The sequence below is a fragment of the Lactuca virosa genome, chromosome 4, assembly GCF_052849685.1.
Source record: "Lactuca virosa cultivar CGN04683 chromosome 4, Lactuca_virosa_CGN04683_v6, whole genome shotgun sequence".
Classification (NCBI taxonomy): Eukaryota; Viridiplantae; Streptophyta; class Magnoliopsida; order Asterales; family Asteraceae; genus Lactuca; species Lactuca virosa.
Window position 1 is genome coordinate 301,554,805 of NC_136429.1, and position 24,869 is coordinate 301,579,673.

The following is a 24,869-nucleotide window of genomic DNA, read 5'->3' on the forward strand; positions in this document are numbered from 1 at the left end:
GTTCAAGACTCATCTCTTATTTTGATTCATATTTTTGGTGTCTTATAAACTATACAGAACACACTTGTATTAAATTATACTATTAATGCAATGGATGATGTTGTTGCTTGTTTTACTATTATGCATTGTTGTGATACTGTACTTGACATCCTCCGCCCCCGAACGTTTCCACCGTTCCGGTTTTGGGATGTGACAGATTCCAAAAGAATGGTTTCAATGGAAAGATGTATTTCGAACGTGCCCCATACCCTATCAGGGGGGAGTCGGTATACAGTGAAGTGAAATCTATACAGAATAAACGGGGGCGTTCTACTTCAACTTTGAACAGAAAAGATGGGAAATGTAAGAGCAAATGAACATGGGGTAAATAAGGAAGATTACTGGAAGAAATGTAACAACGGGTATAAACACCTTTAGTATTAATGGTTTCATTCGTTCCTAAACTATGTAGATTTCATGCATGTTGAAAAGAATGTGGGTGCGAGTCTTACCAGTATACTGTTGAACGTGCCTAACAAGACCAAGGATGGATTGAAATCTTTCAAAGATATTGAAATCTTGGGGTTAAAACCAGAGTTGGTATCAAAAACAATAGAAAGTGGTTAGTTACTCATGCCTTCAACAAGTTGCACATTAACCCTAAAAGAAATGAACATGTTTTTGGAAACCCTTAAAAATTTAATGGTTCCACAAGTCTACTATTCAAGTTTTCTAGTTTGGTGAGTGAAAAGGAGCATATGCTTATTGGACTTAAAACGCATGGCTATAACATACTAATGCAACAATTTTTGCCAATTGCAATACTATCGATTATGTAGAAATCCACAAGAGATGCTAGTATCATATTATGTTTTTTTTCAATTATATTTATCTCGAAAGAAATCATAGGTGTAGAGCTCGATCTGTTAGAAGCAGGCATGTGTGTCACTTTGTGATTGCTAGAGAAATACTTTCCTCCTTTGTTTTTTTTATATTATAGTACACTAAATCGTTCACCTTACTAGGGAAGTAAGATTATGTGGTCCAGTAGGCTTCCGATGGATGTACCCATTTGAAAGATGCATGAAGGTTAGAAAAAGGACATTTTCAGAACAAAAACAAACCAAAAGGATGAATTACTGAAGAGAATGTTGCAGAAGAGATAATTGAAATGGAAGGATGCATTGCTGAAGAGAATGTTGCAGAGCAGATAATTTAGTTATGAAGTGAATACCATGAAGACATACAAATTGTTGGTATTCTACAAGATAATCATAAGACAATTGATAATAAGAGAATACCACTATCAGTTGCTTATCAATCTCATGTTTGTCTAGTATTCGTCAGCAAACGACAATTCTTTATACTACAAAATACACCTGAATTGTATCCGTGTAGCGAGTAAGTATTACTTATATGTTCATTATTCGTTTCATTAGTTTTCCATTAATTTATACAACTTAGAGTGAGATCTTAATTCATTAATACATTATTGTATTAGTCACTTAATATGGATAGCTATAAAAGTACGTTAGTTAATAAAACACCTAGACTGGATAATTGTATAATACTTTGAGCTCGTATATAACCTATATGGATAGCTATATATAATACATTAACACAATGATGTATGTATACATGCATAATGTATGTTGGGGTCATAATACATTAAGCTAGGACTTTTGGCTTATCCTATTTACTCTATTTTGTTAATTATGTGAAAAAAAAGTAGCCATATTCAACTATATATCCAAATTAAGAGATTAACCCATATAGTTCATTAATTAAGTAGGAAACAAAATATATTCTAACTTCATTGTTCATCAATGTACGTATAGGCAACACAACGTAGATCAGAAAATAAACATCCTGACAAAAGAAAAGCATGGCTGGAGAAAGAGCACAATCATTGGTCAGTGGTTAAAAGATGATGTAAAATAATGATCCAATTTAATTGTTTCTTTTGATAAAATTGCACATTTTTCCCTTCGATTCATCATTTTCTTGAAAAAAAAATAACTTATCAATCAGCCGCTTATGTGTTGACATTTTGGTGATTTTTCTTCATAGGGACTATTTTGGATTTTTTTTTTATTTTTTCTTTTCGACCTGATGCTTATCCTTTTAATGATATTTAGGTAGAGTGAGAGATGGTGATCGATATACATAGTATTTCAGAGGACATAAGGTGGGTTTACCATGGCCCACAACACGTCGTAATGAAATATGTTGTATATCACATTAATGGCTATCTATTTTGTACAAAATCTCATAAAGGTATAGTTAACCAAAATAGTTTGTATGCGTAGATTCGACTGACACACACATATCTAGAAAAGAAGAAGTATCATATGAAAACTCCTTTTATTATGGAGTTCTACATGACATATGGGTTAAAATTCCTATGCTCAAGTGTAATCCTGTTCATAATAAAAAAGTGGTTAAAAAATCTTCTTGGTTACACATTGGTAGAACTTGATACACTAGGACATAAGGATGATCTTTCATATTTAACTCACAAGTACAATAGGTATTCTATGTGAGAGAGCAGGAGGAAAATAAAAAGTCAATTGTTGTCATGTAGAGTCCCAAATCCAGGAACCAAACCAGTGATCAAACAATTGGATCCAGATGATGAACAATCAAGCACAAGAACAAAGAATAAGAAAGAATTAATCAAGCAATGCATATGTATTATAGCTGGGCCGCAAACACGTCAGGTACACCTTGACAACACACACATACACCGTGAACCCTATCTAACTTCGTAACTCTGACACATTCTGACAGACTCATATGTATAGGACCAAGACCAACCGCAAACAGGGTTCACGGCCGTGAACACCAAAAACCATGAACAACTTGACCGCAAACACCAAATACAACCAAAAACCCACCATGACCTATACATATAGTTGCCTAGCCCAAACCACATAATAATGACCAACAATCTCCCCCTTGGTTTGGGACTAGCATGAACTCAGGTCTTCTTGAACAGCATCACATCTAATTTATCAGTAGCCCCCAGCCATAATCTCTTTTCAATGATTGTCGCAACCATAATTGTGAATTCTTTGGCTGCCGGCTCCAGAAGCTCCAATTTGAAGTATATTTGATGACTAGCCAAGGTGTGCATATCTCGCTCCCTTAACCGCAGAAGATCTTTCGCATCAACTAGACGAAGAACGCTATCTGGAAGTTTGATCGCTACTGTGAATGTGGCCTCATCGAAAGCCCAAAATTCCATAGAGTCTAGGTATCCTTCATGAAAGTGTTGGGGAGTAGGAATTTCTTTTAATTGTTTAGTGGGAGGCCACATCACAATATTCATTGGTTTGTTAGTATGACGATCGAGCACATCCGAGTCTTTTCTAATAAGCGATTCTGCAGTTTTCATTCCAGCAAACTTGGCCTTGACATGTCTTGAGAAGGATTGTGGAACGGAGCTTCGGAGAGTTCCGTGAGATCGAATCTATTCCAAGAACAAAAATCATGAGTATCCTTGTAATATTCCGGGTTGCCAATCTTCCTTTTCACCACCCACAATTTTAATTCATCGTGATGTCCCCACATTTTGATTCCCGATCGATTGCCAAATTTGTCACCGAATTTCCGTTTCTCAAGATCGGTTACTGTAAGTTGGTGCTCGTCTCTAGGACGGTTCTCATCAGAATTCTTGATGAAGAGCAATCCCTCTTTCTTCTGAGTTGTAAGCTTTCTTTTAGCTTGCCTAATGGTGATTCGTGGATTTGCTTGGGCAGGTTCCTTTTCAAATCGATCGACAATCCTTGTGGTTCTGACGGGTGGTGGATCCACAATGTTAGGTTAGACATGGGCGATGGGAGAAACTTCAATGGCGTTAGGCTCTTCAACTGTAGACTTGAACTTATCACCGAATTCTACAATAAGCTTGTTTTGTATGTCAAAGTAGCCTGCTGATAAGGCACCAAGATTAAGCTGGAGGCCGGAGATCTGTTTAGTCTTCTAAGTGTTTTCTAGATGGAAGTCGGAGATCTGATCAATCTTCTGAGAGTTTTCTTCCTCGAGCTTTGAAACTCGAATATCGAGATTCCCAATCAGAAGGTCTTTTTCAATGATCTGTTGTTTAAGGATAGTGATCTCCTACCTTAGCTCTGGAGCCGATGGGTCCGCTCCCCTGAGCTGCCTTCCCCAACAGATATACCTTTTCCGTGAGTAGGTAGGTCTGAGTCTTGTTTTGCCAAGAACCTGGTGAGCCTCACAGAGGCAATGTCATGCGCAGGCCTTGCAGGGGAGGAAACCCAGAAGCTGAAGAGCTCCCGGCTTCAAATGAAGATCGAACACCATTTGGACCTGTTTGAAAAACAACTTGTGATGGAATAATTGGTGAAGTGGCTGTAGTTGCAGGCTGTGTTGGCGGTGCCTGATCGCAGATAAGCACTCCCGGCCTCGGATCATGTCGTCTCCTTTTCAACGGAGTCTGGGAGGTTTGAGTCATTGGAGGATCACTCGCAGATGACATAGAAGTTGGAATAGCAACATGAAGGGGAGGAATCCTTGATGTTGCATCCATATCAATTGTAGCACCGGCAATATGTACTGAAGAAGGAGGCGTCACCTTTTAAACGTCTTCAACTCCCCCTATCTCTGTTGCATGTTGTGCAACATCATTGATATTGTCGAAGAAGGAGTCGAGGTCTTCATTTGTTGGGCAGTAATCGCTATGCTCGATCTAAAGATTGAAGTCTTTATTGAAACTCGACAATTCACCAACAAAAATCTCATCATCATTATCAAATCCCTCATCATCATCATCATTATTGTACTCACTTTGCACCTCCACATTCGTCATCTGATCATGTTCCTCTGCCACGATGGCAACATGAGGAACTCATTCTTCTTCGTGCTCTGAAGCAGTGATAACATCATCATCTGTTTCCATACGACCTGAAGAGCTTTCGGTCGCTGATGCATCACTAACTTCAGCAAAATTTCCAAACTTTATCAATGGCAACATGCCGTGAAACATGAATTTCCCTTTTCTATTTTGCTTCATTAGCCCAAATGTGTTGGAGCCAAGAGATTTGACATCAAGGGTTTCTCCTCTTCTTTCGATTTGAGGGTGCTTGATGTTTAAGATTAGTTGCCGAAATCTTGGGTACATGAGAAACTTCTCCTTTTTCTACCCTTCAACATTCCCCACCATTTCATTCAGAATGAATTTGGAAAAGTTGAATTCTAGACCCATAGAAAGAGTTGCGATTGCACCTGTATTGAGCAAGGAAATTTCATTAGCCCCGGCTCTCCAACCATAAATGCAACTCACGAACAAAAGAGCTAAGTACCTCCAGTAGGGTGGCAGAAGCTTCTTGATAGTTGGAGGAAACAACCCTTCATAGCCCATCTGTTCAATGATAGCTTCTGTATGATCCATTGAAATCTCAGTCGGAATACCTGGTTGGTCATCAATTTGCAGAACCTCTCGAATGATATGTTCCGTCACAAAAATCTTCTTTCCTTTAACAGTTGCTTCTAGGGATACAGAATCAGCTTTACCTCTTAGCACCACAACATTGCTCCAAAATTCATTGATTAAGCCTTGATAGATAACAGGACTGGATGTGAGAGAATGAACGAGACAACAATTCTTAAATTCATGAACCATGGACTTGAAATCAGTGTGGGCTGCAGGTGGATCAACCAAGATAATAGCCAAGTTGTGGACATCAACAAATTTCAAGTCGGCCATTTTTGATCTGCACCAACCAAGACAAGTGAGAAAACCAAATGATTTAAACAATTAAGATTAGGTTTTACTCATTAAACAATTTAATTATGCTTTAATTGATGATTAAGAAAGAAAAAAACAATTTATTGATGTCCAAAAGTTGTTCACGGTCATAGAGAGATTTCACGGTCGAAGAAGGTTCAAAGGCATGAACGCTTCAAAGGTCGTGAACCATTCATTGGCCGTGAAAGCTTCAAGGAGGCGTGAACGCCAAAAATCCGATTTCTTCGATTAAACCCTCGATTCACGGTCGATTTCAGGTAAGTTTAGCATAAGAGTGATCGCCATGAAGAGACCTACACGAACGAACAAGTAATTTCAACAAACAGAACACGGATTATAGATGGATCGATGAATCAGTAGAGAGAGAAACAGAGAAGGTTCATGGCCGTATACTGAAAGTGAGAGTGAGAAGAGGTGTACGGCCGCTAACTCCAGATTATATATTTGGACCCTACCCGGTCCATCCAAATGGGCTGCAACCCAAGATGCTTCAACTCCAAGCCCAATACCACTAAGTTATTTAAAAATAATACATTTTGAAGACTTTAAAAATAAAATAAAAATAAAATAAAATCTAAAAATTTCAAATTAATATATATTTTTAATTTTTGATTTTTAGCAAAAAAAATAATAATAAAAGGAGATAAAATTTAAATTTAAATGAATTAACACTAATTTCTCTTTTACCAATGCTAATAATATTTTGTGATATAGGGATCAAAGTTATTTGACAACCTTAATCCGTTTATTGGTACCTCCCTCTTCATGAATAGTTCTGGCTAATCGCCGGTATAGTGGTCCACTTAAACACGAAAGATTGTGACAAAATTAGAACATACTACAAGTGACAAGACGTTGTGACCTTACGTTCCTAGATTAAATTCCTAAGGACCATTAATCTGACCACGAACAAGGATATTGTTGTCCACCTAAATTGAGCAGTAAGATCTACAGCCAACCTATTAATTGTTCAATTTTAGATGTACTAGAACATGTTTCCCGCTTCCTGATATACCCCAATAATCACGGACTTCCAAACTCTACTCCTTACTTTATATGAGCAGACAATTATTATGGGAGAAGTCAGATTTAGAATGCATATGTTATACACCTAGGTCGGATCTCTTCCAATCACGTAGAGGGTGAAACATATCACTAACCAGATTTAGAGGGACTGAGAAGTAGAATGGTGCATATGTTGTGTATTAGGTCGGATGTATTTCAATCACGCAGAGGAGACAACATATGGATAGCAGACAGGAAGAATTGCATAGATAGAAGATGCAGAGAGATAGAATTGCATATGTTGCAGTCCAGGTCGGATGTATTTCAATCACGCAGAGGAGGCAACATATGACTAACAGAAAGAAAGCAAGAAAATAAACTTCTACATACCTAATTTATCGGAATTCCCCAGTCGCCCCGTCAATACCGGAATTAATGACAAAGTCCGCACATCGAGGAAAAGTTAAACCACGGTTCTATATATAAAATATTTAGTGTAATCCGCAGATTCCCATGTATATCTCCCTACTCAACCTATCCAAGCGTCGTATTGTTAGGCTAAACGGATCTATCTAAGTCAAGATTTGTCAAGTCTCTAGATTCCTTAAGTTCATCTATGGCTAGTCAAGTCCAATTAAACCTTTCGTGCCTACTAGCGCATCGAACACAGGGCGTGGACAATTCAACTATGCTACCTTACACATATTTAAATTGCCTTTTATCACATATTTATATCACTTCCCATCACATCACCTACAGACCAGCTATTTTTGGAATTTCTAATTTTTCTTATTTTTATAATTTTTGAATTTTCTGATTTTTTTTGTTTTGTTTTTATTTCTCCCCCTAAATTTGTGCATAGGAGAGAATGAAAATTAAATGCGCAAATTTAAACTACCATAGAACAAAAAATCAGTCTTCAAAACGTATTATTTTCACAAATCCAACAAGCACATCGAATCGAGCTTTGTTAAACGGTTTTGTGAACAGATCCGCCACATTATTATCAGTGGGAACCTGTTCCAACCGAATGAGTGATCGCTCATAACAATCTCTGATAAAAGGCACTTTGATGTCGATGTGCTTGGTTTTTGAGTGCTGGACTGGATTTTTAGCCATTTGAATTGCTGATGTTGGATCCATATGACTTGAGAACAACAGGCAGAAGCAGCGACATATTCCGCCTCCACGGTTGAGGTTGAGAGTGTATGTTGTTTCTTGCACTGCCATGACACCAGCCGATCTCCCAGAAACTGACATCCCCCAGAAGTTACTTTCCTGCCAAGCTCACAACCTCCCTAGTTATTGTCAGCAAAAGCATATAAATCAAATTCAGAATTTTTCGGGTACCAAAGACCCAATTTTGGGCTGCCTTTGAGATACCAAAATTATTCTTTCGACAACAATTAAATGGGGGAGTTTAGGATTAGCCTGGTAACGTGCGCACTGAAAGACCGCGATCATGATGTCTAGCCTACTCGCGGTCAGATATATCGGCGATCCGATCAACGATCTGTATTCAGTCTGATCTACGGATGCGCCTTCAGGATCTGGAGCCAACAGGGGTCGCTCGGCCATCGGCGTTAAGGTAGGTTTTATGTCTCTGAACCCGAATTTCTCTAGCATATCATTCAAATACTTGGCTTGATGGATCAGGATTCCGGTTGAATCGTGTTTGACCTGAAGCCCCAAAAACATGGCCATCTCCCCCAAGAGAACTCATCTCGAATCTCTTCTTCATAACGGCTTCGAACTCCTTGCACAACTGAGGACAGGTTGACCTGAATATAATGTCATCGACGTATATTTGCACAAGTATCTGATCGGCACCAACATGCTTAATGAACAGGGTTTGATCGATTGTCCCCCGTGTATATCCATGCTCGAGCAAGTGCTTTGTAAGAGTTGCATACCACGCCCTTAGAGCTTGATGTAACCCGTATAAAGCCTTGTCCAAATTGTAGACGTGATTCGGAAACATTGAGTTGACAAACCCAGGAGGTTGATCAACGTAGATTTCTTCTTTCACAGCGCCGTACAGGAAGGCAGTCTTGACGTCCATCTAGTAACCGTGAAGTTCATATAAGAAGCATACACAAGGAAAATGCGAATAGCCTCCAAGCGAGCAACCGGTGCATAAACTTCGGTGTAGTCTAGACCCTCTACTTGCCGAAATCCACGGACAACCAATCGCGCCTTATTCCTCACAATAACCCCTGAAACATCTTGCTTGTTTCGATAAACCCTGCGCGTGTCGAGGGACTTCTTGCCTTTAGGTAATTCAACTAGTTTCCAAACCCCCAACTTTTCTAACTGATTCAGCTCTTCATGCATTGCATCAACCCAGCTGGCCTCATTCAGCGCCATATCAACATTCTTTGGCTCTATTTGAGAGATAAATCAAGAAAAGAGACATGTGTTGACGTCTCCACTCTGATTTCACATTCTAACACTGTCGTCCAGCTAACCGATGACGTTTTCGATCGGGTGATCGCGTTTAATTCTGGTGGGAAGCTCCTGGCTGATGTCATTAAGCTTGACGGGAAGGTTGTTGATGTTTATGTGTCCGTCATCTGTTGTATCAAACACCTCAGATGATCTAAAATCATTAGAAGTGCTAGCCACATACTCGTTAGCAATTAGATCGGGAAAGAGTAACTCCATGAAAGTATTAGTTGCAACGGAAGTGTCTTTGGTCATAAAGTCTCTTTCTGCAGGTGTAAGAGGAGTGGCTTCAGCATCGGGATCGGTTCTTTGGCATGGCGAACCTGAGGAAGTACTTGTAACAGCTTCATCCACCGCAGGAGTCGTAGAAGGCAGCAATGGTGGTTTGTACACAACATCTTCTTCTTCTTCTTCAATAACTTCCTTCGAACCAGAGCAGGAACCAGACGAATCATTTGAAGACACATTGAATGAATTGAAAAGAGATGTGTAATCAAATAACCAATCCGGACCGACTCGGGCATCCGTCTCGTTCTCCTCCAACCAGCGCACGTCATAGGATTCCACAATTTCCTTTGTTTTCTTCTTGTAGAACTTGTACGCCATGCGAGCAGCATAACCCACAAAGTAACAATCATCAGCCTTGGAGTTGAATTTGGGTTTGGATTCCAGATGAATGAGGGTGCAAGGAGAGCCAAAGATACGAAAATGACTAATAGATGGCTTGTGACCGTAGAGAATCTCGTACGGGGTCTTCATCTATGATTTGTTGATCAGGACACGATTTTGAACATAGCACGCCGTGTTAATCGCCTCGGTCCAAAAGAAAAACGGAAGTTTAGAGTCACACAACATTGTTCTTGCGGCGTCTTGTAGTGTTTTGTTCCACGCTCAGCAACACCATTTTGTTGTGTTGTGCGAACGGCACTGTATTGATGCACTATCCCTTTTTCAACACAAAAATGATCGAGAACAGCATTCTTGAATTTTGTCCCGTTGTCATTTCTGAGCGCCTTCACCCGGTGATTGGTTTGGTTCTCTATCATTACAACAAACTTCTTAATCAGGTCAGCAATCTCAGTCTTGTTAGACAAGAAGAAGACCCACGTGAACCGCGAGAAATCATCTATCATTACCAAGCAGTATGAATTTCTATTGATGCTGAGGACGTTGACCGGACCAAATAAGTCCATATGCAATAATTGGAACACCTGGTTGATCGAATTAACCTGTTTTGGTAGGTGTGGCTTTCTGTGATGTTTTCCTTGAGCGCAAGCCATACACTTTTCAAACGTGATGAAATCTTTGACAGGAAGCCCGCACACCATTTCATTCTTTGCTAGTCGATTCAGGTTCTTTGCGTTAGCATGTCCGAGCCGACGATGCCACAACATAGCATTGTGCTCGGAAACCTTTGAGAAGAGACAGGTGACTTGTTCAGGAAGATCGTTGTTCATGTCAATGATATATGCATTTTCGTCCCGTTTTGATTTCACAAGAGTCCATTCATCTGGGATGACAATGCCTAGCTTCAAAATTAGACATTCTTTATCAGTGAAATGCGTCGAGTAGCCCTTGTCACAAATTTGAGAGACACTCAACAAACTGTGCTTCAACTCGGGTGTATAGTTGACATTCTCCAAGCTTACCACTCCATTAGAAACTATTCCCCTTTGAGTGATCTTTGCGTCATCCCCTCCCGCAAAGGAAACATATCCCTCATTAAAATTTTGAATGTTGTGAAACTGGGAAATGTCTCCTGTCATGTGTCGGTGTTGGATTAGATGTCTAAGCCCATAACTATTATTGGTATGTATTTGACCCGAGAGTAGCATGGTCCATTTGGGTTGCACTTCAACCAAACAATTTATATGGATAGTCTTTTGAGAATAGTATGTTTATGATTTATATTAATATATTATAAGTTCTGATATATTAATATGGAATCATATTATTTAATTAGCATTGATCAAGAATTAATTTAGAATTAATTTAATGATCAAAACGGAACTAATTAAATATGGACTCTTATATATATAGCATGGGCCAAGTTCATTTACGTTGGGCTAAGCTTTCATGGATAGTCCATGGAGTTTTTAACCCATGGATCCTATGGAAATGAAAGGTCATGGGTATTAGGGTTTACATGAATGTAACCCTAATCCTCCATACTATATAAAGAGGTCTTTGGCACATGAAATGACACTAGTGTGTAAGTAAACAAGAGTGGGCCAATCTCTAGTGTGCTTACTATTCTCTCAAGTTTTCCAAGGTGTTTTTGGTGATTTGTGATTCCACTTGAGGCTTCCACACTATTGGAGCTAAGCTCTTAAAGTTCAAGACTTCAAGCTTCAACAAAAGGTAGGTTACCTAACTAGGCTTTTGTAGTATAGTTGCTTCATATTATGCTAGTTAGGATAATACGTTGGAATATTAAATGTTTGCATGTATAATAAAGAAAACATGGATCCAAGGTTTATAGGGTTGCATGTACACCATAGGTGTGTTAGAATGCTCAAAATTCCATCAGTGGTATCAGATCCTAGGCTTGTTTTCAATAATACTTGATGCTACATGTTTTTCAAAGTTGAAATTCTGCATTTTTCTGCATCTGACTGCTCACCACGACGTGGTGATGCCCCTGTATGCAGAATTTCAGGGTTTTGCTTGGTATTGGAAGAGGATCATTACCCTAAACTATTTTTTTTAACCTTAAAACATGTTTTTGATGTGATAATGATTATGCTAATCCAATTTAAAAGGTTATTATCAAAATTTGAAGCTTTATATGTGTTTATATGATTCTTGAAATTATTGATATGATTGTTCATACATGTATGAGTTTTGGTAGATCATAGGAATTATTTGCAAATTATTTGTTACTTAATTCTTGATCTAAATGTTTTTAATGGAGTCCATAATATGTCCTCAAGTTATGGATTACCAAAATTCATTTCTTTTAAAGATCCATTAAAGATTCATAGGTTACATAATTGAAGAGTCTTTCTCATAAATAGTTTTATGAACTCCATAACTTGTCCTCAAGTTATGGATGTTAAAGAGTCTCTCAATTAAAGTTTTTAAAACCTTAATTAAACTCATAAGTTATGAAAATCCAAAAGTTTTTTGAATGGTTCAAAACTTGCCCTCAAGTTTTAGAATTTGTAAAGTCTCATACACACTTTAATTCCAAACCCTAGAGTTTTAAAAGTTAAAATTCAACCCTTATACTTGATAGTATTATAAGTTAATAATATATATATGTATAAGAGCAAGTCAGTATTACCGTTAGTAGGCATCATTCACGAAGCCGGTCTATAAGGGGGTATAAGGTTGTTCCCTATAAAATGGCAGCTTAATGGGTGTCCACTCTCACCCACCGCTGCCTTGACTGGTGGAGGGTCGTTAGCCGAACGGGTAGGACAAGGACTATAATTCTAATTATAAGTATAATGATAAATATAAAGTAACTAAACCTTTTACAAATTCCCAATCTTAGTTACTTTAGGAAAATGTGAATTTGGTGCTAACCCATGAAATTACATTTTGCACCTTACTTAAGTCGTTAGTGGAGCGCGTGCGGTTAACTGACACACTAACTTGGATTTAACAAGGTTGGCAAAGGGTGGCTTAAGGTTTATCATAGATCCGTGGAGCGTGTGTGGTTAATCGGCACATCGATTAGGTGATAAAACTAAGGGTACCAAGTTAATTTGCATGGTTATTCACACCTTGTTTGTGATCCTCGGCATCCCAGTCACAAACCTGAGAGGGCACAATCGAGATTTAAACATGCCATTGAAAATTTCAACGAATCTCAAAAGATCTAGAAGTTTCAAACCATTTAAAACCTAATTCCTATTTCGTTTTTCATGGTGGAAATTGGTGAATCGTCATTCGCCTATCTTCAAATATTTTATAGCTTGGATTACGGCATCCCTCTTCGAAGTTATAAAATATTGTATTGGGTCCTAGCCTTAATATTTCATATTGGGTGTTCTATTAAGGATTTAAATCAACTAACTTGAATTTCTCCCAATGTAGATGTCTGGTTCATACAACTATTATCTTCCGAAATCTCTTGAAACAAGCTTTCCTAATGAAGATGATGTCCCGCGGTTGGATAATGGAAATCATACTTCATTTCCTCCACCTCCTCCAATTATTCTCCCTAACCCACAAGTTCAAGGTCACTCAAGCCATATTGGCAGGGAAAGTGTGTGTGTGCTCACATCTTGGAGATGAAGTCATATATAGACAGGCCGGGAGAGTTGGGTGTCAAAGTCTTGAAGAAGTTGGTCGTTGACTAGGTTCTTCAATAACTTCCTAAGTCACATAGTGAGTTCCTTTGGGACTACTATGTAACAGACTATGACATAACCCTTAATGATCTTACCTATTTGCTTGATGTTGCTGAATCAGCAATGATTTAGAGCACTGGTAAAGCAAATTTGATTGGAAGATCGACTTCCCAAACTTCCATGGACATTGACAATGGTAACATTAGAAATCCAGAAAAGCTTTCTCTTCCCAATGGAAAGGGATCGACCATAGTCAAATTGGTTGACCAAATGGTAAAGAGAAAGGCTAAGTCTGAGATTGTCCTGTGTACCATTCCCAAAGGTTCCATATATTTCTATTGCCAAAGGAAGGGGCATTGGTTGCGAAGCTGCCCTATTTACCTGAAAGTACACTAGGATGGTAAAAGTCAAAGTATGACTCTACTTCGGGTAAAGTCCACTATCTAACTCTGTTAAGTTCCTATTTGAGATTCTTATACATGATGTGACTAGGTCACATGTTGATGTTTTAAGAATCAAAGAAAAGAGGAAGCTGAAAGGAAGAATATGATGATTCTGATCATGAAGATGGATTTCGATCGCATGATTCGGTGATCAGAATTTTGAGCTGTTGCTTAAGAGTTATGATATTTTGTTTAGGAATATATAACAACAAGTTTTCATATGCATTTGCATTGTAAGGATAAGTTTTCCGCAAGTTTTTAAAATAAAAGGAAAAAGTTTTAATTTTATTTATTTTTAAATTCCTTACAATGGCATTTGTGAAAAAAATTGTTGTTTATATGATTCCATTGATAGCAATATTGGAAAATGGGTTTGATTCTTTCATCTATGGTAGTGTCTAAATTTACCAAATAAGGAAAGATTCTCTTCATCCAAGTTTCAATTGGACCGAAACTTGGAATCGTGCAAGTTATATTGTATGATGAATGAGAATTTTCATATTTGGAAAATTAAGACTAGTTCCTTGTTCACATGTATATGTGAGTCAAGTGAAGGACTATGGGATCGAGTACACCTTCTTGTGCACTAGTCAAAGTCCACCACAAAAGATCGATAACACTATTCGTCATCCTTTACTAAAGTTTAGTAAATATGGTTATACTTACAAGCTTAAGTATAATTCTGAAACATTGGAAAAGTTTCAATGTATGGCAGAACGAATGAGAAGAATCAAATTTGGTAGAAAGATAAAAGTTTCTCAAATTTGAAAAGATGGGAAAGTACTTTAGTATCATGTTTTATGATCATGTTAATGATTATGAGACCATATCACAATTCATCCTCTAACGACATCTTAGTGCATTCTTATGGCTAAGAAAAGGAGTCATGAATTGTTGAAGTGGTTAAATCAAGAAGATGAGTTATACTTCATTCCAAAACAAGTCTTAGAGGTATACTCCAAGATTGTAACTTGAGTGACACATCGTAAAGAAGGTTTATAACACTTGTCAAATGTAAGAGTAAAATGTGTTCTACTCTTGTACATTTGAAATTGGTAAGCTGTGATGTTTTAGATAAAACAAAGACCAACTAAGGCCAAATGTGTGAAGTGTTTGTCTTGATAAGAATCCGCACTATCTCTTGAATATTTGTTTGTTAAGGAATGGTTCTTAGCAAGAGAGTCTTATATGTCAAGAGGACAGTGGGAGTCTAAAAGATCCTACAATAGTTTCAAGAACTAATCAAGAATAAAACTTGTAGTTTATCACTAGCGCACGACGTGAGGTTTGTAACCTATTGTGTTGACATATTCTTATTTTTGTGCCCATTCCAGTTAAAGGTTGACTATGCATCTGAGTTCTACAAGTTCTCAATTGTTTGCATAACTACTTGGAAGCAATGGCAGGCCCTTGTGCTGCCAGGTGGCAAGAATTTAAGATTGCACAAGTTCAGTCCGTATGAGTTTGGATTTGTCACTAACCTTGTCTTGTGGTTATGGTTTTGACAAATTCACATGGATAGGGACACATACACCATAAAATCTAATTGTCATAAGGTTTCTCTCCGATTCATGAAAATTATGGTGACGAAACGCTTTCACTAAGTAGACTTTAAGTAGATAGCACTTGTGATATTTGCATTCTCAAAGTAGTTAGTGGAGTGTGTGTGGGTAACCGGCACACTAACATAGACTTGTGAGAAATGGCAAAGGTCTAAACAATTGAGACTATGATTACGACATCCCTCTTCATAGTTCTAAAATTGTTTAGACACACATGTGAGCTATCTAAGGAAAGGTGTATGATTTTGATAAAGTTTTATCAAAGCATCTCATTTCATAAATCTGAACTTTGGAAAGAAAGTCAATAAAGTATTAATTTCTTGAAGTCCAGCTGAATTCTTGATACATGTCAATGCTAGTGGGAGCATGATAATTATGATAAGTGTTGCAAGTTAGCAATATTAATTATAGAAAACAAAAGTTTCAATTGGGAAAAGTTGTTTTGCTATAATTAAGGGAGAGGAAATTATACTTCATTTCAATTATAAAAGCTTAGATTGAGATTTTAATCATCTTTAGTCAAGGATATATATATATATATATATATATATATATATATATATATATATATATATATATATATATATATATATATATATATATATATATATGGATTTTATGTTGGAATGGTTCAACATGAGGAAATTCTGGAAAATCTATATATATTGCTTTCTCCAAATTCGATTATGATTACGGCATCCATCTTCATAGTCGAATTATGAAAACATGACAAATAAAAAATAGTGTAGCAAAAGACTGATCTAGGATCATGTCTTTATGTGAGACATCATGAATCGTGTCCCATATGCTTCGGGTATAGGATCGATTACATGTGTTATAATATTTATCCTTTCTAAATTTTCCAAATGCCTAGGGAATTAAGAGGGGAAAAGGTCTAGAATTGGATATGACTAAAATGATTAAGCAATTGTTGAGGACAATCTGAGGTTTTACCAAAGATTGGTTGCTCATGGACAGTTGGAAGTATGGTGTAGATTTTTGGAAAGGACCATATTAACATATTCTGAAAAGAGGCAACTCTTGTTCAGAAGTGATAGTCAAAATGATAATATGGAAATGTTTCCATAGGTGGAAGTTATTCATTAAATATGTGTAAGATTAGAAAAACTTAATGCAAGAAGGACGTTCAAAGGAATGTACTTTAAATATGAGATTTCGTTTCCATGGAATGATCTCCATTGGAATACTTTGTAATGTCTGTTGCCAAGTCTTTGTGACTTTGTGCATAGTCATTACGAGAGGATTAATGCACATAAGTTTAGAATCTATCAGATTTCGGTAAATAGCAGGAATTTGGAATTCTTACATCTACAGTAAGGATTTGGGATTGTGAAATGAGAATCATTGGAATTATGTTCAATTGATCTATTCCACAAAGCAAGGATCATAGACAAACATAGTGTGCATACTTGGTGTATGGCATAACTATAGTTTGGACAAACATAGTGTGCATGCTTAGAGCATGGCATGACTATTGTTTTAATTCAAGTATTAAGTTGATAAATTTGAAACATTATACAATGAATAATAAGTAATCAATATGTTTAAATAAAAGGTGTTCTATTTACTCTCAAAGGTGCTTGGGGCCATATTGGATTAGTATTATTCTTGTGTTTCACTTTTCATGTTTTGACTTCCCGAATAACTAGGTTATTCAAATTCTCCACAATCGGTCATATGTTGGAAGTAGGTATGAATCAAGACTATCATGAAGTTGGCTTGTAGATGTCTAAGGTGTTGAACATAGCAAGAGTTGCTACAACATTCATGAGGGCTCATAAATTCTGAGTATTGGATTAAACCCATGCTCATTTGAATCACTTCATGGATTTTATCACGAGTGATCATGAGACGATAATATCATATATTCTTCAAAACCTAGAGATATGATTTGTTGACTATGAGTTGGTTATACATTGATTGCACAAAAATGCATAAGTAACTTGATGTTATAAAACGTGCCTTTGTGTATGATTCAACAAGTAGTAGGACAAGCATATGAGTCGAACTTTATCCATTCCTTTTACCCTTGGAGGGAAAAAAAGTGATATCTGTTGGCCCCTTGATGATTTAGTGATGACACCCCGTAATTGCTTGGCCAAGCCTGGACTGATTTGATTTGTTCAATTAGTCAGTCGTCATAAATCGGAAATCGGGAAACAACAAATGGATAGAGAGAATGATTATAATCCATGTCTAAGTCCATATGCTATATAGAATGGAGGAATATATGATCTCTTATCTAATGGACACGTCATTTGACTAGGTCAGAGTTCGGAAGCGGCTTTAAGAGCTACGATTTCTAGTCGGGATCTTGGAGTCATATGCAATAATAATTTTAGAGTTATCCAAGTGGGATACTGTTGGATTAGATGTCTAAGCCCATAACTATTATTGGTATGTATTCGACCCGAGAGTAACATGGTCCATTTGGGTTGCACTTCACCGGAACAATTTATATGGATTGTCTTTTGAGAATAGTATGTTTATGATTTATATTAATATATTATTAGTTCTGATATATTAATATGGAATCATATTATTTAATTAGTATTGATCAAGAATTAATTTAGAGATAAAAAAGGAACTAATTAAATATGGACTCTTATATATATAGCATGGGCCAAGTTCATTTAGGTTGGGCTAAGCTTTCATGGATAGTCCATGGAGTTTTTAACCCATGGATACTATGGAAATGAAAGGTCATAGGTATTAGGGTTTACATGAATGTAACCCTAATCCTCCATACTATATAAAGATGTCTTTGGCAAATGAAATGACACTAGTGTGTGAGTAAACAAGAGTGGGCCAATCACTAGTGTGCTTACTATTCTCTCAAGTTTTCCAAGGTGTTTTTGGTGATTGTTGATTCCACTTGAGGCTTCCACACTATTGGGGCTAAGCTCTTAATGTTCAAGACTTAAAGCTACATCAAAAGGTACGTTATCTAACTAGGCTTTTGTAGTATAGTTGCTTCATATTATGCTATTTTGGATAAAACCTTAGAATATTAAATGTTTGCATGTATATTAGAGAAAACATAGATCCAAGGTTTATAGGGTTGCATGTACACCATAGGAGTGTTAGAATGCTCAAAATCCCATCACTGGGAACAACCGCTGTCGACATACCATGGTGTGGTGACATTCCTCCGCAGCTATTCCTGCACAATGAGCGCGATCATTTAGATTTGGGGACCCAGGTCATTACATCCCTGGGTTTACCCTTGACATTCACAGATTTATCCTTTTGATTTTTCAGTTTTGAATTACAATCAGATGCACCGTCAGAAGATGACGATGATTGGATAAGTGTAGATATGGGCACCCACTGATAAATAGGTTTTGAAGAATCCACGGATGATTTAGAAATATTTTTCTTTTGCTTTGAGCGTTTAGACTTTCGGCTAGGATTAGTCGAAGTTCCAGATGCAGTCTTTGACGATATCGACCTTGGCTTAGCCGCATTCGATTTCGACAAAGCACCTGTGGCTGGTTTAGTGAAAACATGTTTGTTCGTTTTAAGATCGACCCTTTTCCTATCATTATGAACTTTCTGATCATCATCACGAAGACGAGATCTCAAAGACTTTCTCGTTAGAGACCTTCCTCGAGACTCATTTTCTCTTGTCGGTGCAGAAAAATGTACAAATGCCCTATTAGGAAAATTGCGAGCAATGTGGCCGGCAATTCCACAATTAAAACAGATTTGCTTTTTATCATGAAAAATGGTACCGCCTTTTTCTGTTTTCGTGCTCTTATTGACTCTTGTAACTTTTTCACACGTACAAGTGCATGCTTCAGGTTGTGTGACTGGTGTAGAAGGTGTGGATGTGCTAGTGTCAGATTCAACAGATTTCACAAGGGCAACATCACATTTTTCAGAAACATTAGACCTAGACACCAAATTATCACAAATCAAAATATCAGTTTTAACTACAGACACAGAATCAACATTGTTCAAAATAGGAACACCAAATTTTGACACATATTTATTTTTAGACTCAATCTTTCCATCCTCTTGATTTCCCTGACTTACTGACAAATTTTCACAGGAAGTAGAAACGTTAGTATCTATTTCCCTAGTACTACTTTCAATCACTGGTACAGCAGGTTTGCCCTACACCATAAATGGTTCTCTATCATTCTCTTCCTGAGTTAAAGGAGTAACGGTATATGTGTGATTATATGGAGGAGGGAGACGCTCATATCTTATACCAACTTGTTTCTGGTCCATCCACTTCATTTGCTTTTCAATTATTGTTTCCACTCTTTCACTTGACACATCGAATTTTTTATAGTTAAAATTAGCATTTTCAAAACGTATCCTCAATGTGTTAAGTTCCTCACTGACAGCAGCAAGTTCTTTCTGAAGGTATTTATAGTTGACACACTTGTTGTTGTAATCCTCTTTCAATTTTCTAAAGTCCTTAGTCTTGGCCTCTAACTATTCTTTCAATGGTTTCTGGCCTTTCCTAAGGGTGTACCGCTCATACTTAAGTTCCTCATTCTCCCTCTTTATTAATTCAATTTGTTCACATAAAAATTAGACAGTGTTAATACAAGTTTGAGAACAAGAAATTTGACTGACCTTTGGCTTTGTAGGCTCTGGAGTGGTCTGCACCATAAACGCGAATTGTAGTTCCATCATCTCCGCCTCTGGGTCCACTTCAGCTTCTTCTTCTGGAATGTCATTGATCTGTGCAAGATGCATATTTTCAGGTCCTGAAATGTTCAGGGCATGTATCAGGTCTTCCCAGTCAAACGACTGAGCCACCACAACAAGATTAGAGGTTTGGTTGTTGATGGTAGCTCCCATGCTGCTTCTCACGGGCACCATTGTTCTTTCGCTATTCTCCCTCCTATCTGGCTTCGGGCAATCTCTGGAAAAATGACCAGGCTCATGGCAGTTGAAGCATCTAATTTTTTCCCTTACTGAAACCCCACTTTCTTTTCAGCATTCATTCCCCAATTATTTTTGCTAGTCTTCTTGGAGAACTGCTTTGCTCTAAACACGGCCATAGCGATATGTCATCTAATATCCATCTCCTCAACATCCTCTGGATGTATTTGATCCAATCAGCGAAGGATAGTTGAGGAGGTAGCTCGCCAGCCACGAAAGCATTGTAGCAGTTAATAAGTCTGTTAGCTAAAGCCATGTTTTCATCACTTTGTTTGGGAGCAGGAGCTAGAGCAGATGCTTTCGAAGAAGATGCAACTTGGGGATAAGACATAGACGATTGGACATTTTTCATGGGTGGAGTGACATAAGATGGTGATTGAGAAGTAACAAACAGTTGAACTTGTGGGGTAGTGAAGGATGAGAATGCATTGTTGGATTGAATCCTGAGGTTGGCAGTTGAGTATGAATTCAGGTGATTAATCTCCCTTTGCTTGTCATCAAGATCACTTGCTTTGATAATGGCCATTGTTTCAGCCAGACTAAGTCAGTTAAGATCTTTTGTTTTCTTGATGACAACAACTTTCAAATCCCATGTCTTTGGGAGGGAATTCAACAGTTTCTTGTTGATTTCAGATCTTGGCAATGAGATCCTAGACGAACTCATTTCAGTGGTCAATGTGATAATCGTTGAAGTTGAGCTTCCAAGGTTTCTCCAAGAATGTATTGAACATATTGAATTTTTGCCTGAGCATATCCCGGCGACTTTGTTTCATGTCCTCATTGCCTTCATAAACCTCGATTAGTGCCTCCCATAGAGCTTTTGCAGAAGTATACTCTCGGAAACCCTGAGCAATCTCTGGTGATAGAGCCATAGTGAGTGTGGCAAGTGCTTTCTCTTGCTGTTCAACTCTATCAAAATATTCTTCAGTATAGTCTTCAAAATCCTTATCAATAATTGTTCCATTCGCTAAAGTCGTGGTGATCCGGACGGGTCCTTTTAAAATACTTCTCCAGATTTTGAAGTCCTTCATCTTCATGTACTTTTCCATTTGATATTTTCATTCTGGGAAACCTTCAGCGGACGGTAAGCGAGGAATTCGAGTAGTGGTTCCCATGATCGAGTCCAATTCTTGATGAGTAGTTAAGGTTTATGAATCCAATTTTTTTTTTGGTTTTTCTGAATTGATTAAACAAACTAACTAACAAGGAAAGTACTAAAATGGAAAATGTTCAAATGACTAATAAGGGGGTTCCCGGCCCTATAGAGTTCACGGTCATACTCACTTCACGGCCGTACACAAAGCAGTTTACGGCCGTACACTTTAAGATGAATGTTTTACGGTCAAGGATGAAGGTTTCACGGTCAAAGGATGCATCACGGTAAAAAATTAGTTCACGGTCAATATCTTTGAATGATTCACGGACGTATATTAGATCACGACCGTAATCACTTCAAATGTTGCAACCGTAAACACTTAGATTTCGATGAAAACATCATATTTTCATCCTGATAGCCTTCCTCGAACAAATTTAGAAATCCAACGATCAAGCTTGAATCACACACGAAAATAATAAAAACCTTGAGCCGTAAACACCAAAAACGAGTTTTACACCAGATTGGCTCTGATACCAATTGTAGAGTCCCAAATCCAGGAACCAAACCAGTGATCAAACAATTGGATCAAGATGATGAACAATCAAGCACAAGAACAAAAAAGAACAAAGAATTAATCAAGCAATGCACACGTATTATAGCTGGGCTGCAAACACGTCAGGTACACCTTGACAACACACACATACACCGTGAACTCTATCTAACTTCGTTACTCTGACACATTCTGACAGACTTCTATATATAGGACCAAGACCAACCGCAAACAGGGTTCACGGCCGTGAACATCAAGCAACCATGAACAACTTGACCGCAAACACCAAATACAACCAAAACCCCACCATCACATATACATATAGTTGCCTAGCCCAAACCACATAATAATGACCTAACAGATCATGACACCTCCAAAACGTTATAGAGATGCATATGAAAGCAATGATGAGGAATATAATACAATAGTTTAACCATACACAGATAACTATATAATGGAAAATGTATATAAACTTGATATGGATGATGAATCATGCAAATATTACTTTCGGTCGGACTATAAGGGTACAAGAATCGTAAGACCAAACAAAAGTTGTGATGATAAAGTAGCTGCAATACAAAACCTGATATTATTCCTTTATCTTTTATAAGTTTTGTAAGTATTTTTTGTTATTTTTTTCTTTTTTTTAGTTAATTTTCAGTATATATATAGTATATTGACGTCTGTTGTTGTATACCCTATATATTTATTAATAACTTTGATATATTTTGATTTTGTTATGATTTAAGTACATGTTTTAAAATATTAGATTGGCAAATTCTACCTAGTACGATACTTTGTGTTCATTCCTACGCATGTTTAGTTGATCATATTTTTTATAACATGAGGTACATTGGAAGACCAATATAAACATAATGGGATGAATAATTTGAATGACCAAAAAATAATTATAACAAAGCTGATATTTTACAACTTGTAGTGAAAATTTATAATATTATGACTAATATTTAAAATACCAGTTTGAAACTAGGAACCAGGGACGAGAGTTGTTCAACAACAACCGGTTTTCTGCTAATTATTAGACCGGATTGAACTGGATAGTTTGTTATAATCTTGCGTTGAACCGGTGTGATAGCTACGTTAAAAAAAAATTTGAACCAGTTTATTAAACTTTGATATTTACATTTCACTTATCTCGTTAAAAACATAGTATATTTCCAAAGAATATTGAATAACTTGAGCGATCAAGTGTACACAACTTGAAGGCCGACACACACCACTGCAAGATGTAGACCGGCGGTTGGTCAATCGGGAATCGTTAATTAAATCGGTGCAACTAAAAATTTGATTTCTAAAAGATTAATTATGACTGTTGTTTACTTTTTTATGGGGTTTTTCATGTGGCATATACCAATATAACAATCGCAAGGTAAATTAAGGTACATATCAAATAAAAAAACCCGTTATAAAATATGACAATTGGCCACCGTTTTCGACCGTCCCACTACCTGTCACAAGTTTTTTCCTGTAGCAAATTTAAATATATGATTTAATCACTTAAAATTAAACTTTATCACCTTATGTCTTTTTACGTCTCACATAATACCCGCCACAAGTTATAGGTACATATAACATAAAAAACCTGTTATAAAATATGACATTTGGTCACCATTTTCGACTGTGGCACGACTTGTCACGGGGTTTTTCATGTAACAAATTTCGATATATGATATAATCACTTAAAATGAAACTTCAACACCTAATGTCTTTAGCTCTCATTTAATAATCGGCAATAAGGTAAATGTACATATGAGATAAAATAAAAATCCGTTATGAAAGAGGACAATTGTCCACCATTTTCGACCCTCGCACTACTTGTCATAATTTTTATGTAAAACCGATGTTAATGTGTGAAGTCTGATTTGCAATGGTGAGTCGTTTTTAGTAAACTCTCATAGAAACAATCATGTGAATTAGTTTATTAGTTTTAGTGACAAGAAATATGAAAACCAACACCACCCAGTTTTCAAAAAACAACGCATAAGTTAGTTTTATACTAGTGATCTTTATATATGGTTTCCAAAACAAAATTATATTCTAAATATGTAGTGTAACTGCAATTAAAATTTACAAGGAAGTCCTATTCAGGTAACTTTTCGTTCATTCAGAAAGAGCACATGCTCGATTGTGACCGAGGATCGTTTTAATCTATTTGGAAGTTAGCATATGTGTAAACTATTACACATAACTTTCTTTCAAATACTTCGAAGATTAGGAATATGTCTTTAGTTATTCGTAAGTACTTTAGAATGTTCTGATCAGTTATCCTGTGAATTATTCTCGATTATCCACATATTTATTTTTCGTGCTACAAGTGTACGATATATATGGCATTTATGCATTACATGACACATATAATGAATCCAACTAGAACATTATATGGATTCCAATCATACTAGCTAGCTCAACCATTGTACTAGGATTTTGAGGTATACTCAAAATCATGTCATCTGGTATTTGGTATTGGCAAGAAAAACTTTCTTAGAGTCTTATATCTTAAACTTTTCAAGATCTTGACAATAAATGCAAATTTATGTAATCTTTTAAGTTTCCATTATCCATATGTATAAATCTTTTATTCCAATAATTAGTATGTCAATCACATATAAGACTAGGATTACAAATGTACTCCCACTAACTTTATAGAAAACATAAGAGTCACATATATATATATATATATATATATATATATATATATATATCTATCTATCATACTATACTTCTAAAGGAGGCATTTTTCCTATCACCTCATGCATTTGAAACCCCCACACAAA